We start from the raw sequence: 12,066 nt of genomic DNA, 5'->3' as shown, positions 1-12,066 counted from the left end.
GGGGGGAGGGACAGCATTAGGAGATACACCTAATGCTAAATGACGCGTTAATGGGTGCAGGAAATCAACATGGCACATGGATACATATGTAACAAACCTGCACATTGTGCACATGTACCCTAAAACCCTAAAGTATAATAAAAAAAAAAACAAAAAAAAAAACAACATGCAGACAGAATTTTGGAAGTAGAAGAGAAGAAGACCCACACAAAGTGGGGACTTGAGAGATACAAGTTACAGTTAGCAGAACGGGAAGCAAATATTCATATATTAAGAATTACAAAGAGGAACTCAAGTAAATAAGTTACCTAAAATTACAATAGGGGAACTAAAAATAATGAGACATCCATATTGGGAGGGAGGAGGGTGTAAGTGAACTAAGCTCTCATCTATCAGAATAGGAAGGAAGTCCACAGATAAAGCCTGTCTGTCTGATAAATAAAGAAGTGGTGATATGACTGTATTATTTAGAGATAGGGAAGTAACCACCCAGAAGAATTTTTAAAACTGTAGCCGTTAAAAAGTCAGACTTGTTCTAGGGCTCTAGTGGAGGGCAACGGGGTGGGTTGGGGGCGGGATGGAGTGGCAAAGCTTTCTTACCTCTTACAATAAGCTCTTCAGCATTGTTGACTTTTTTGTAAATATGTGCATGTACTGCTTTGGTTAAAAATTTTTTTTGAAGATAACGCAATAGTAAAACCATGAGACCCAAGAAAATGTTCCTTCCTTCAATAATCTGACCTAGTGCCATTTCACTTTTTTTTTTTTTGAGATGGAGTTTCGCTCTTGTTGCCCAGGCTGGAGTGCAATGGCACAATCTCGGCTCACTGCAACCTCCATCTCCCGGGTTCAAGGGATTCTCCTGCCACAGCCTCCCGAGTAGCTGGGATTACAGGCGCCCACCACCATGCCTGGCTAATTTTTTGTATTTTTATAGAGACGGGATTTCACCATATTGGCCAGGCTGGTCTCAAACTTCTGACCTCAGGTGATCCACCTGCCTTGACCTCCCAAAGTGCTAGGATTACAGGCATGAGCCACCGCGCCTGGCCCTATTTACTTCTTTTTTTTTTTTTTTTTTTTTTAGTGAAAGCAAGTTTACTAAGAAAGTGAAAGAATCAAAGAATCCCTATTCACTTCTTGACCTGTGTGGTATACTTGCTAATAAATTGTGTAGATTTTCATCTTTTAATTGGTATCCTGGAATGACCCTTTTTCTTTCTGTTTTTCTTCCTTTTATATTTTGCCCTCTGCAAACATTTTAGAGTTGATTTTCTGTGCAAAAGATTGAAGACTATTCACTTACGGAAAGCTTGTTTCTGACAGACAGTTAAATGAAACAAAGAAGGCTTCTATAATTCAAATGGGTTTAAAACATGCCTATGACAAACAGAGACAGAAAGTAGATTTGGGCTGAGGGAGGGGGGATGAACAGTAACTGCTAATGGGTTGCCATCATGTTTTCTGGGGCGGGGGATGAAAACATTTTGGAATTAAAGAGTGGTGATGCTTACACATCTTTGTGAATATACTAAAATCCACTAAATTGTACACTCTAAAGGAGTGGATTTTATGGCATGTGAAATATCTTAACAAAAAAATGGCTACGAAAAAATATTGCAAGGGATTAAACAAAAATGATAGTCATTGTGTTATACTCAGGGGATGTTTTTTCTATTTTCTATTTCCCTAAAGTTTTGGTAATGTGATAAAAGTTTCATAATTTAAGAAATATTTAAATTATTTTATTTCTGAGACAGGGTCTCACTCTGTTGCCCATGCTGGAGTACAGTGGTGTGATCACTGCAGCCCCAACCCCCTGGGTTGAAGTGACTCTCCCACTTCAACCTCCTGAGCAGCTGGGACCACAGGCGCATGGCACCATGCCTGGCTAATTTTTTATTTTTCACAGAGACAGATTCTCACAGTGTTGCTCAGGCTGGTCTCGAACACCTGGGCTCAAGCAATTCTCCCACCTCAGTCTCCCAAAGTGCTGGGATTACAGGCGTGAGCCACTGTGACAGGCATAAGAAATATTTTAAAATAACATCATTAGCCTGGATGTATGGTACCATCTTCAATCGTCCAAGTTTTCCTCTTAATTCCATAACACTTTTTATTTTCTTCTGCACTCTAATGCACATAATTGTTCATACTCTAATCTGTTTTATTTATAGTTTTGGCTTTGATGTTACTATTTTTTTAAATATTGTTTTGAAACACGGTCTCTTTTTGTCACCCAGATTAGAGTGCAGTGGTGCAGTCATGGCTCACTGCAGCGTGTGCCTCCTGGACTCAAAGAATTCTCCTGCCTCAGCCTCCCAAGTAGCTAGGACCACAGGTGTGTACCACCACACCCAGTTATTTTTTTTTTCATAGAGATAGGGTCTCACTATGTTGTCCAGGCTTGTCTCCAACTCCTAGGCTCAAGTGATCTACCTGCCTCAGCCTCCCAAAGTGCTGGGATTACAGGTGTGAGCCACTGTGCCTAGCCTGGCATTACTCTTATAAAGGGTACACCATGGTAAGGTTATAAAAACATTTCTATGAATTTGTGAATTTTGTTCCTAGTAGTTTCATACTTTGCTATTTTTTTTTTTTTTTTTTTGAGACAGTCTTGCTCTGTCACCTAGGCTGCAGTGCAGTGAGCTGCAACCTCCACCTCCCAAGTTCAAGTGATTCTCATTCCTCAGCCTCCTGAGTAGTAGCTTGGATTGCACGTGTATGCCACCATGCCCAGCTAATTTTTATATTTTTAGTAGAGATGGGGTTTTGCCATGTTTGCCAGGCTGGTCTCGAACTCCTGGCTTCAAGAAATCCACCCACCTCGGCCTCCCAAGGTACTGGAATTACAGACATGAGCCACCATGCCTGACTATACTTTGCTTTTTTATTAAAAAATGTTCAAGTCCTTGATCTGGAATTTAGCTTTGTATATGGCTTGAGAGGGAATTAATATTATTTATCCTAATCAATGGCCAGATGTCATAAACCAATTCATTTTATATTATATACTGATGTTGTTTAAAATATTAAGTGTGTGTGTGTGTGTGTGTGTGTGTGTGTGTATACAAAGTCTATCTCTACATATTCTAGTCTGTTCCTTTGACTTATTGCCTGTTCCTAAACCAGTACCATGGCTGCTAGGTTTTATGTGTAATAGAACAAATTCCATCTCTTTGCAGTATCTTTTAAAAAACAAAAATCTCACAAATAAGTAAATAAAACTTGCGTCCAAATATGCTAAATGACTTGCTCATATATCACTTAGAGACACAATTCAGAGAATAATCTCAGTCTTCTGAGTTCAGTTATTTATTTGTTCTGTTTAACAGATTTTTATTGAGCATCTACTATATAACAGAGTCTGTTCCAGCTTCTAAGGATCCAGTAGTGAAGGAAACACAAAAATCTATGCCCTCATGGAGCAAACACATATCCAACATTATTATTCATTTTTAAATAGCTACATCTCTGCTAAATTTTCCAGTTTTCGAGAAATAAATTTTAGTTATTAATTCAGCATAATTAGAAGAGTTGAAATCTTACACTTCATATCTCACAGCTTATTTTTATTACACATACATTTTTCATTTTGTTTATTTTGAGATGGAGTCTCGCTCTGTTGCTCAGGCTGGAGTGCAGTGGTGCAATCTCAGCTCACTGAAACCTCCACCTCCTGGGTTCAAACAATTCTCCTGCCTCAGCCTCCTGAATAGCTGGGACTACAGGCGCACGCCACCACACACAGCTAATTTTTCTATGTTTAGTAGAGAAAGGGTTTCACCATGTTGGCCAGGCTACTCTTGAACTCGACCTCAGATGATCCGCCTGTCTCAGCCTCCCAAAGTGCTGGGATTATAGGCATGAGCCACCGTCCCTGGCCGCATTTTTTTTAAACTCTACAGTTTCATTTCTCTTTTTTTTATGCAAAGCAGTCTCTTCTCTACGTCCATGGTTGATTTCTAAAAACCCCTTTGTAGGAGAATTCCCTGTCAAGAGCGTAAGACTTTATGGAGCAAATTAGGAAAATAGAGGCCACTATTAAACTACAAAGAATACATACTTTCCTTAGCCATTTGTTCAAATAGGACAATACATCTGGCACATATTATGTATCTAAAATTAGTAGTTAATTCCCATTCACCACTTCTTGCTTTGGGATAACTTTCTAGAACTTCTCTTTTATGAAATTTCAGCAAGACACATGATTATTTTATAACACATGATATTCATGATGAGTCTTTTTTCCCCTGTTAGTTCTGGTTGCTACATTTCTTGTTTTATGACTTGTTAAATTACTTACACTCTCTACACCCGAAATGATCCCAAGGGAACTGAGTAACTTGAGAGAAGTTAAATATAATTACATGTTTGAACTCTAGAGTTATACAGATCTGCTTCAGACTTAGCTCCCCCACAGAAGATGTGACTTGGACAAGCAAGGTAACCTCTCTAAGTTAGGTTTCTCCATCCATAAATTGATAAGAATAATATGTACCTGCCTCATAGGATTGTTGAGAAAATTAAGTGAGGTACAATGTGCAAAATTAATATCTCAGTGCTTGGCACATAATACATGTTAAATAAGTGTTAGCCAATGCTATTATTGAGATGTTTGTTAAGACCATTTCACTACAAAGAACAGTGGTTCATCTGGGTGATGGCAGCAGGGGTATCGTGATGGTATTTATGGAAATAAGGACTTTAAGAACCTTCTGGCATATCAAGAAAAGCTGTTGAGCTGGGCCTCTTGAACTCTGGAAGTCACTCAGGAACTAGAAGCATCCAGTGGAAGAGTCACTGATCTGAGTCATCTTCTTGCTGCCTCGGCAAGTTCAGGGATCCCATAAATGCAGTGACTCAGCATCCCTCCATCTGTACTGCTACCATTCCCATTTCTACTAATATTTCAACTCTCTTATAAATACCTTTTGATTTTGGCTTACCTATAGCTTCTGCTTGTTCATAACTGCTCACTCATCCTTTCTGATAACTCAAAACTTCAACTTATTCACAATTTGTCAGTTCCACATGAAATTTCTAGGCAATAATGTCTGTTTGACTCAGCAGTATCCCTATTGAAACAGAGGTTCTATGCTAAACCTCCTCGTGGGCCATAAACCCATAGAAAAATTGATGGCCTTTGGATCATAAGCACATTCCTGATTCTAGTCAGCTGAGATGGGAGAACTGGGGGCTGAGGGGTTCTGGAAGCGGAGTAGAGAACGTGGCATAGAACATGGCGACCTTCTTAGTAGGACCTTCAGGCTCTGCAGTTCCCCCCAGAAATGGGCTGTATGGTGACTGGCTTGTCTGTAAACCACACTTTGGGCAAATTATATCTCATCTATTTAACATAGCCAAAAAGAAATGTCTCACTCCTCCTCCAGTTTTAGTTTTTATTACTTTGGTTGGTTGATTTTAAAGGGTAGTAACCTAACTTGAACTAACTTAGACAAAAAGAGGAATTTATTGGCTCACAGGATCCAGGAAAGGTTTAAAAAGTTGACGTCCAAGTTCAGTCTTCCCATATAACTTTGTTTCTTATTTTATTTTTATTCTTATTTTTATTTTTTGAGATGGAGTCTTGCTCTGTCGCCCAGACTGGAGTGCAGTGATGTGATCTCAACTCACTGTAACCTCCACCTCCTGGGTTCAAATGATTCTCCTGCCTCGGCCTTCTGAGTAGCTGGGATTACAGGTGTGTGCCACCAAGCCCGGCTAATTTTTGTATTTTTAGTAGAGATGGGGTTTCACCATGTCAGTCAGGCTGGTCTCGAACTCCTGACCTCATGATCTGCCCACCTCAGCCTCCCAAAGTGCTGGGATTACAGGCGTGAGCCACCGCGCCCAGCCTGTTTCTTATTTTAAATTTAAACCCTATTTCCTTTTTTCTTCTGATCCCCATGAACTGTGACTCCAAGCTTGAATGATCTAATGCTATCTCAGTGACCTGTTTCTCACTTATATAACACTTGGCCCATATGTGTATGGTTTGTTTTTAGCTCCTCCAGTTTCCCTTCAAACTCCTTTTGCTCCCTCACATTCTTCATGTTTTACTTTCTTTAGTCTTGGGATTCATGTTACTTCCCCTTCCTGTATTCTGTCTTGAGTAGCTGAGGTATTTCCATAGTGCTTCTCATTTCCTTTTAGTTTCATTCCATTCTCTTCCCTAAAGTTCTCTCCTGCTTCTTCCTTGCCTTTTTCTCATTGAGCTCATGAAGCTCTCTCCACTGTCTCAAGACAAAGGTATCCCTGTTGGAGTAAGTAATCTTGATTTTCTTTCCTCAGCAAAAGTTCATGTTGGGGATCCCTGGTGCACTTTTTCTTATCCTCTTATTGCTATCTCCACTATTTCCTGAAATTCATCTTCTTGTTTTAATCCAGTCTCTTCTATTGCTCCCTTTATCTCCTCTTTCTCTTATAGAATCAGTTAATTCTCCATATTCAAAAGAGTAAATGTTACCAGGTATTTCCCGTTTTGCTTTTCTAGGGCTGCTATAATGGAGTACCACAGACTGGGTGGCTTACACAACAGTTGTTCTCACAATTCTGAAGGCTATAATCCAAGGCCAATGTGTCCACAAGGTTCATCTCTTTTGAGGCCTCTTTTTGGCTTGTACATGGCCATCTTCACCCTGTATCCTCATAGGGTCTTTCTTCTCTGTGTGTCTATCTTAATTTGTGCTTTTCATGAGGACGCCAGTCATATTAGATGGGGTCCACTCTAATGACCTCATTTTAACCTAATTATCCCTTTATAGACCCTGTCTTTGTTTGTGCTGCTATAACAGAATACCACAGACTGGATAATTTGCTAAAAAAAACCACAAAAAACAGAAACTTATTTTTAGCAGTCTGGATACTGGGCCAGGATCAAGGCACAGGCAGGTTCATTTTCTGGTAAGGGTCCTATCTCTGCTTCCAAGATGGTGCCTTGAATGCCATGACCTCCAGAGGGGATGAATGCTGTGTCCTCACATGGCAGAAAGCAGGACAAAAAGGGACAAACTTCCTTCATCAAGCCCTTTTATGAGGGCACCTCGTTCCATTCATGAGGAAGGAGCCCTCGTGGCCTAATCACCTCTTAAAAGCCCCACCTCTTAATACGATAACACTGGCAACACTTAAATTTTGGAAGGGACAAATTCAAACCATAGCAGATTTTATCTCAAAATATACACAATACAGTCAGTCACATTTGGCATACTAGGGGTTAGGACTTCAACATCCAAATTTGGGGGTGGAGGCAATATTCAGCCCATAGCATTGCCTATACTTTAAAATCCAGATCAAAATTTTACTTCTTACCAGGCATAAAGGCACACACCTACCACCCCAGGCTACTTATGAGGCTGAGGCAGGAGGACTGCTTGAGCCTAGGAGTTCACCTCCAGCCTGAGCAACATAGTGAGACTGTGTCTCTTAAAAAATTTTTTTTTTTTAATTTCTTTTCTTCTTCTCCAGGAAGTTTCCTGATCCAAAGAGCTCACAGTGATTTGGTCCTTGTAGAACTTGTATCAAAGTTTTTATTCTTATCATTTGTTGGTAATCAGCCTGTTGTTTTGCCATATTAACTTATTAGGTGTGATTTATGTTGTTAATTTCTTATGTTCTATTTTATCTACCAAATAAGATGAGATGAAGATAAACCACACCTTCCGCTTTCTGAATCTCCATAGTATGTGATATAGCACTTTGCTTGTTGTATGTCCTCGATATGTAATCTTAATAATTTAGTCAATGTTCTACCACTTCAGATTCTCCTAAGTTCAAACCATATGAAAGCTGTCCACTCATTAATTGTTTTCAGTCAATTCCTAAAAAAATGTATTCTTTTTGAAAAGGGTCCTATTCAGTCACATTAATAAGAATTCAGTTTGGTGAAATCAGAGCAGTTGTGGGTAGTGTTTGAGGTTGACCCCATTTAGATCAAAATCAGCAGAAATTAGTGGTAAGGCTTCCATGGGGTCAGTTCAGGAAGAGGTTTTTAATAAGATAACTGTCAGAGGGAAGGTGATGGAGTACATCCAGTTGGCAAGAGGAATTTTGAGCACAGGACACCCCCAAGCTGCAAGTCAGGCAGAGGGACACTGCAGATCCTACTCAAGTCTGTGGCAGAGGAAGAAGCATCTGCTCAGAGGACAGCACTCTGGGTGAGTCTGAGGGGGGATGCATCCGCTCAGAGAACAGTGCCCCAGGTGAGTCTGAGAGAGAAACGCTGCCTCTTGACTCAGTGGGTGCAGAAGCCCTTTTTACTGACTGCTGCATTGTCAGGATCCATGGTTGATCTGTGGACAAGATTTTATCTTCCTACCTGGAGAAAAAGCCTCCTGACCCAATGAGTGTGGCCTTGCAGAGGTCCTCAGTTTCCACTTCACCAGAGACTGCTTCCCACTGGTGCCTCAATCTCCTACCACTGGGTCTTGAAACAGCTCTCCAATATTCCCAAATGGTCCTCAAAGAACACGGGGCTTGAGGCCTTTCTCATGTAGCCACATGCACATCACTAACCATGGCCTCTCACAAAGCAGCACATAACTTCCTCTTTCTCAGCAGGACCCTTGCCCCTCATCGCCTTCCTTTCTCAAACAAGGTCATCCAAAATTCCATCTGCTGTCAAGGCTTATTAAATATTCACTGTTTTGGGGGCACAGTGGTAACTAACTTCAGAAACTTTTTTCTTTGACTGCAACAATTTGCTGAAGTGTAGTACATTGCTTTTCTATTGCTGCATGACAGATGATTACAAACATAGTGGCTTAAAACAAATACGTTCTCTCACAGTTTCTGTGGGTCAGGAGTGCAGGTGTGGGTTACCTGGGTCCTCTGCTCTGGATCTCACCAGCTCAGACATGGAGTTGTAAGCTGGGGCCATGACCTCATCTGAGGCTCGGGGTCCTCTTCCAGGTGCGTTGGTAGTTGGCACAGTTCATTTCCTTGCAGTACGTTGATTGCTATTGTCTAAATGTATGTGTTCCCCCCTCCCAAATGTATATGTTGAAACTCTAACTCCCAGAGTCATGTTATTAAAAGATGGGGCCTTTGGGATGTGAATAGGTCATGAGGGAGGAATTAGTGCCCTTATGAAAGAGTCCACAGAGAGCTTGTTTGCCCTTTTTGCCCTTTTGCAAAGAGAAGGGGCCATCTATGAAGAGTGGGCTGTCACCAGACACTGAGTCAGCAGGCACCTTGATCTTCGCTGTCACAATCTCCAGAACTGTGAGAAATAAATTTCTGTTGTTTATAGATTGCCCAGACTAAGGTATTTTGTCATAGCAGCACAATCAGACTAAGACAGTGACCAAGGTCATTGCTAACTCTGGCTAACTCTCAGTCAGGGACTGCTTTCAACTCTAAGAGGTCACCCTCAGCTTCTTACCAAGTGGCTCCTGCAGCTCCCCATACCTCTTCTCAAGGACTGTTTGATTTCTTCTATGCCAGCAGAGTCTCTCTGAGTCTTCACCTTCAAGAAAGTTACCTTCTTCTTTTTTATTTTTTATTTTTTTGAGACAGAGTCTCACTCTGTTGTCCAGGCTGGAGTGCAGTAGTACAATCACAGCTTACTGCTGCCTTGACCTACCAGGCTCAAGCAATCTTCCCACCTCAGCCTCTTGGTAGCTTGGACTAGAGGCACACACTGCCACACCCTGCTAATTTTTAAATATTTTTTTGTAGAGATGGAGTCTCTCTATTTTGCCCAGGCTGGTCTTGAACTCCTGGGCTCAAGCAATCCTCCTGCCCTGGCCTCTTAAAGTGCTGGGATTACAGGTGTGAGCCACCATGCCTGGCCAAATGTTATCTTCTAAAAGCTAGGCTCACCTAGGATTATCTCTCTTTTGATTAACTCCAGCATAACTAATTAATAACCTAATTGCATTACTTCTGTCTCTCAAAGTTCACTATAATTCTCACAGTCCTCACGAAGTTCTTTTGATTAACCACCCTGATGTTGACCAAAACTAACCCTCATAGCTCCCAGGTATTCCAAACCATCTATCTGTTAAATATATACAAGACACACTGTGTATCAAAAACTAGTATTCTGTGTTTATGCTGGAAATATATTGACTGCTTTGTGTGACTGGGCAATTCTTTAGGTCAAAAAGCCTAAAGAATATTTATCCCCCAGAAAAACCTAAACATGATTAGAAACAGAAAACTGAAAGCTTCACTTGTTTCCACCCCCTCCAAAGGCCACAATCAATATTATGCCCTTAGACCAAGAGATAAACTGCATTGGAAAACTAAAGTGTCTTTTGGGGATTGAGTCGACAACAGATGTAGCCTCATTGTGATCCCAAACTCCAGGCCAGGCTAAAAGTATCCAGACCAGTGGTCTAGGAGAAGCTTTGCTTTCTAATGCAGAGGGTCTCAAACTTAAGTGCATCAGATCCCTCGGGAGCTGTATCCCTAAGCCTCTTCCCCAGAGTTTCTGTTCAGTAGGTCTAGGGTGGAGCCTGAGAACTGCATTCCTAACAAGTCCCCAGGTGAAGTTGTTGCTGCTGGGGCTGAACCACATTGAGAAGCACTGTTCAGGAGGGAAGAACCAATGCACAGAAAGCACAGAAAAGCTAGGTTTAGCTCAAGATCTGGTGGAATCTTTCTTTAAAGCAGTTCCTATTCTTCAACAGCAGAACAGGCTCTTTCATAAAAAGAGTTTTCTATTATTGGAAATAAGCAGACATTGAATAACTGCTCATTGGGGGATATTATAAAAATGATTGCTGCAATAGACAGTAGTGTCCTGAGTACAAGAAGCTGGGATTGATCTGGGAAGATTCATGCAGCAGAGGCACATGGAGTCCTACTAGGACACACCATCAGGAAAAGAAGTGTAGATGGCGCATGAAATATCCTTGGTATCACCTGGGAGGGAATTTAAAATTTCACCAACCGTAGATGTGAAGTTAAAGCGGTAATTAGGAAGCAATGATTAGACTAGGGCCAGGAATAACCAGGTCTGTATCATTCTAGAAAGGATTATGTGGTTCATAACTGAAGGGTGAGTAGAAATAAAAAATCAGAGCAAAAGGAAGGAAACCAAGGCATTCCAGGATGGTCATTCACAAGTGCTGGGCATCCCATACAGTGTCCCTATGGCACAAGTCTGGTCAGTTGTTTCTAGATTGAAAGAGTGGGTGGAGGATGGGGTGGCAAAGCAGGATCCCTAAAGGAGATGAATTAAGCAAAACAACAAGTTGTACTAGAATTGCTTCTCAAACCTAGCTGATCATCAGAGTCACCAAAGGGTAGCTTTTAACAACTACTGATCTCTGACTCCCATTGAATTCAAAATTAGCAATGGAGGGTGACAAGTAGTGGGAGGAAGATAGGAATCTGTAATTCCCAGGCACTGCCCAGTTTGTAATTCATTGGCCCTGATGATCTCTACCAACGATGCCTGGTAGTCACACCTAAAGCTGTTTGGCGGTGGAAGACTTGGGCCTTTGGGGTATTTCATATAAGCAATCCCTTCCAGTCCTCTTGATAAAAACAAAATTATCTTTCTGCGTAGGTCACTTCAAATGAACCAGAGCACATCCACTTTTAAGTTTGTTTTCTCTATATTGAACTATAATGTAGTAATTTTATTATATTTTCATTAAAAAATTTAAAAAGACTTCCGCTTTTGTAACAAATTGTTTAAAAACCATCAGATAATTGTAGAAGGAGAGCCAGGCTTTGAAGACCGTTGTAGAAGGAGGGCCAGAATTTGAATCCCAGCACTACCACTTAACTTGCAGTAACCTTGGGTGAGTCGTGTAATTTTTCTGAGTCTCACTTTCCTTATCAGTATATTGTGGGAAATGATGCCAACCTTTGAAGTGGTCATGCTCGCCTTGAGGTCATTGTCGTATTCCCAGTTCCTGGTACTTTGTAGTTGCTCACATTACATTTGCTGAATGAGCTAATAGCTTATCGGTAACCGTCTAACACAGCCCCTGCTTAAGAAAAGGGTGTTACTGTTATGATTACTGCAAGCTTTCCTTTTCCTGTTTTTTTTTTTTTTTTATTTTGTTCATCATGCTGAAATACTACATATGCTTGTATTCCAGATTT

The 12,066-nt window shown here is 40.9% G+C and overlaps 1 long non-coding RNA gene across 1 annotated transcript in view; it reads left to right on the top strand.

The window, feature by feature from the left end:
• LOC131382414 (uncharacterized) overlaps positions 1–12,066 on the top strand; it is a 77,311-nt gene that overhangs the window by 43,162 nt on the left and 22,083 nt on the right. Inside the window, exon 2 of the long non-coding RNA XR_009211874.1 lies at positions 2,244–2,341. This is a non-coding gene — a long non-coding RNA (uncharacterized LOC131382414). The remainder of the gene's footprint in view (positions 1–2,243; positions 2,342–12,066) is intronic.

Source organism: Hylobates moloch, unplaced genomic scaffold, assembly GCF_009828535.3.
Source record: "Hylobates moloch isolate HMO894 unplaced genomic scaffold, HMol_V3 SCAFFOLD_24, whole genome shotgun sequence".
Taxonomy (NCBI): domain Eukaryota; kingdom Metazoa; phylum Chordata; class Mammalia; order Primates; family Hylobatidae; genus Hylobates; species Hylobates moloch.
The sequence above is the reverse complement of the archived record's forward strand: the minus strand, read 5'-3'. Positions and strand labels throughout refer to the sequence as shown.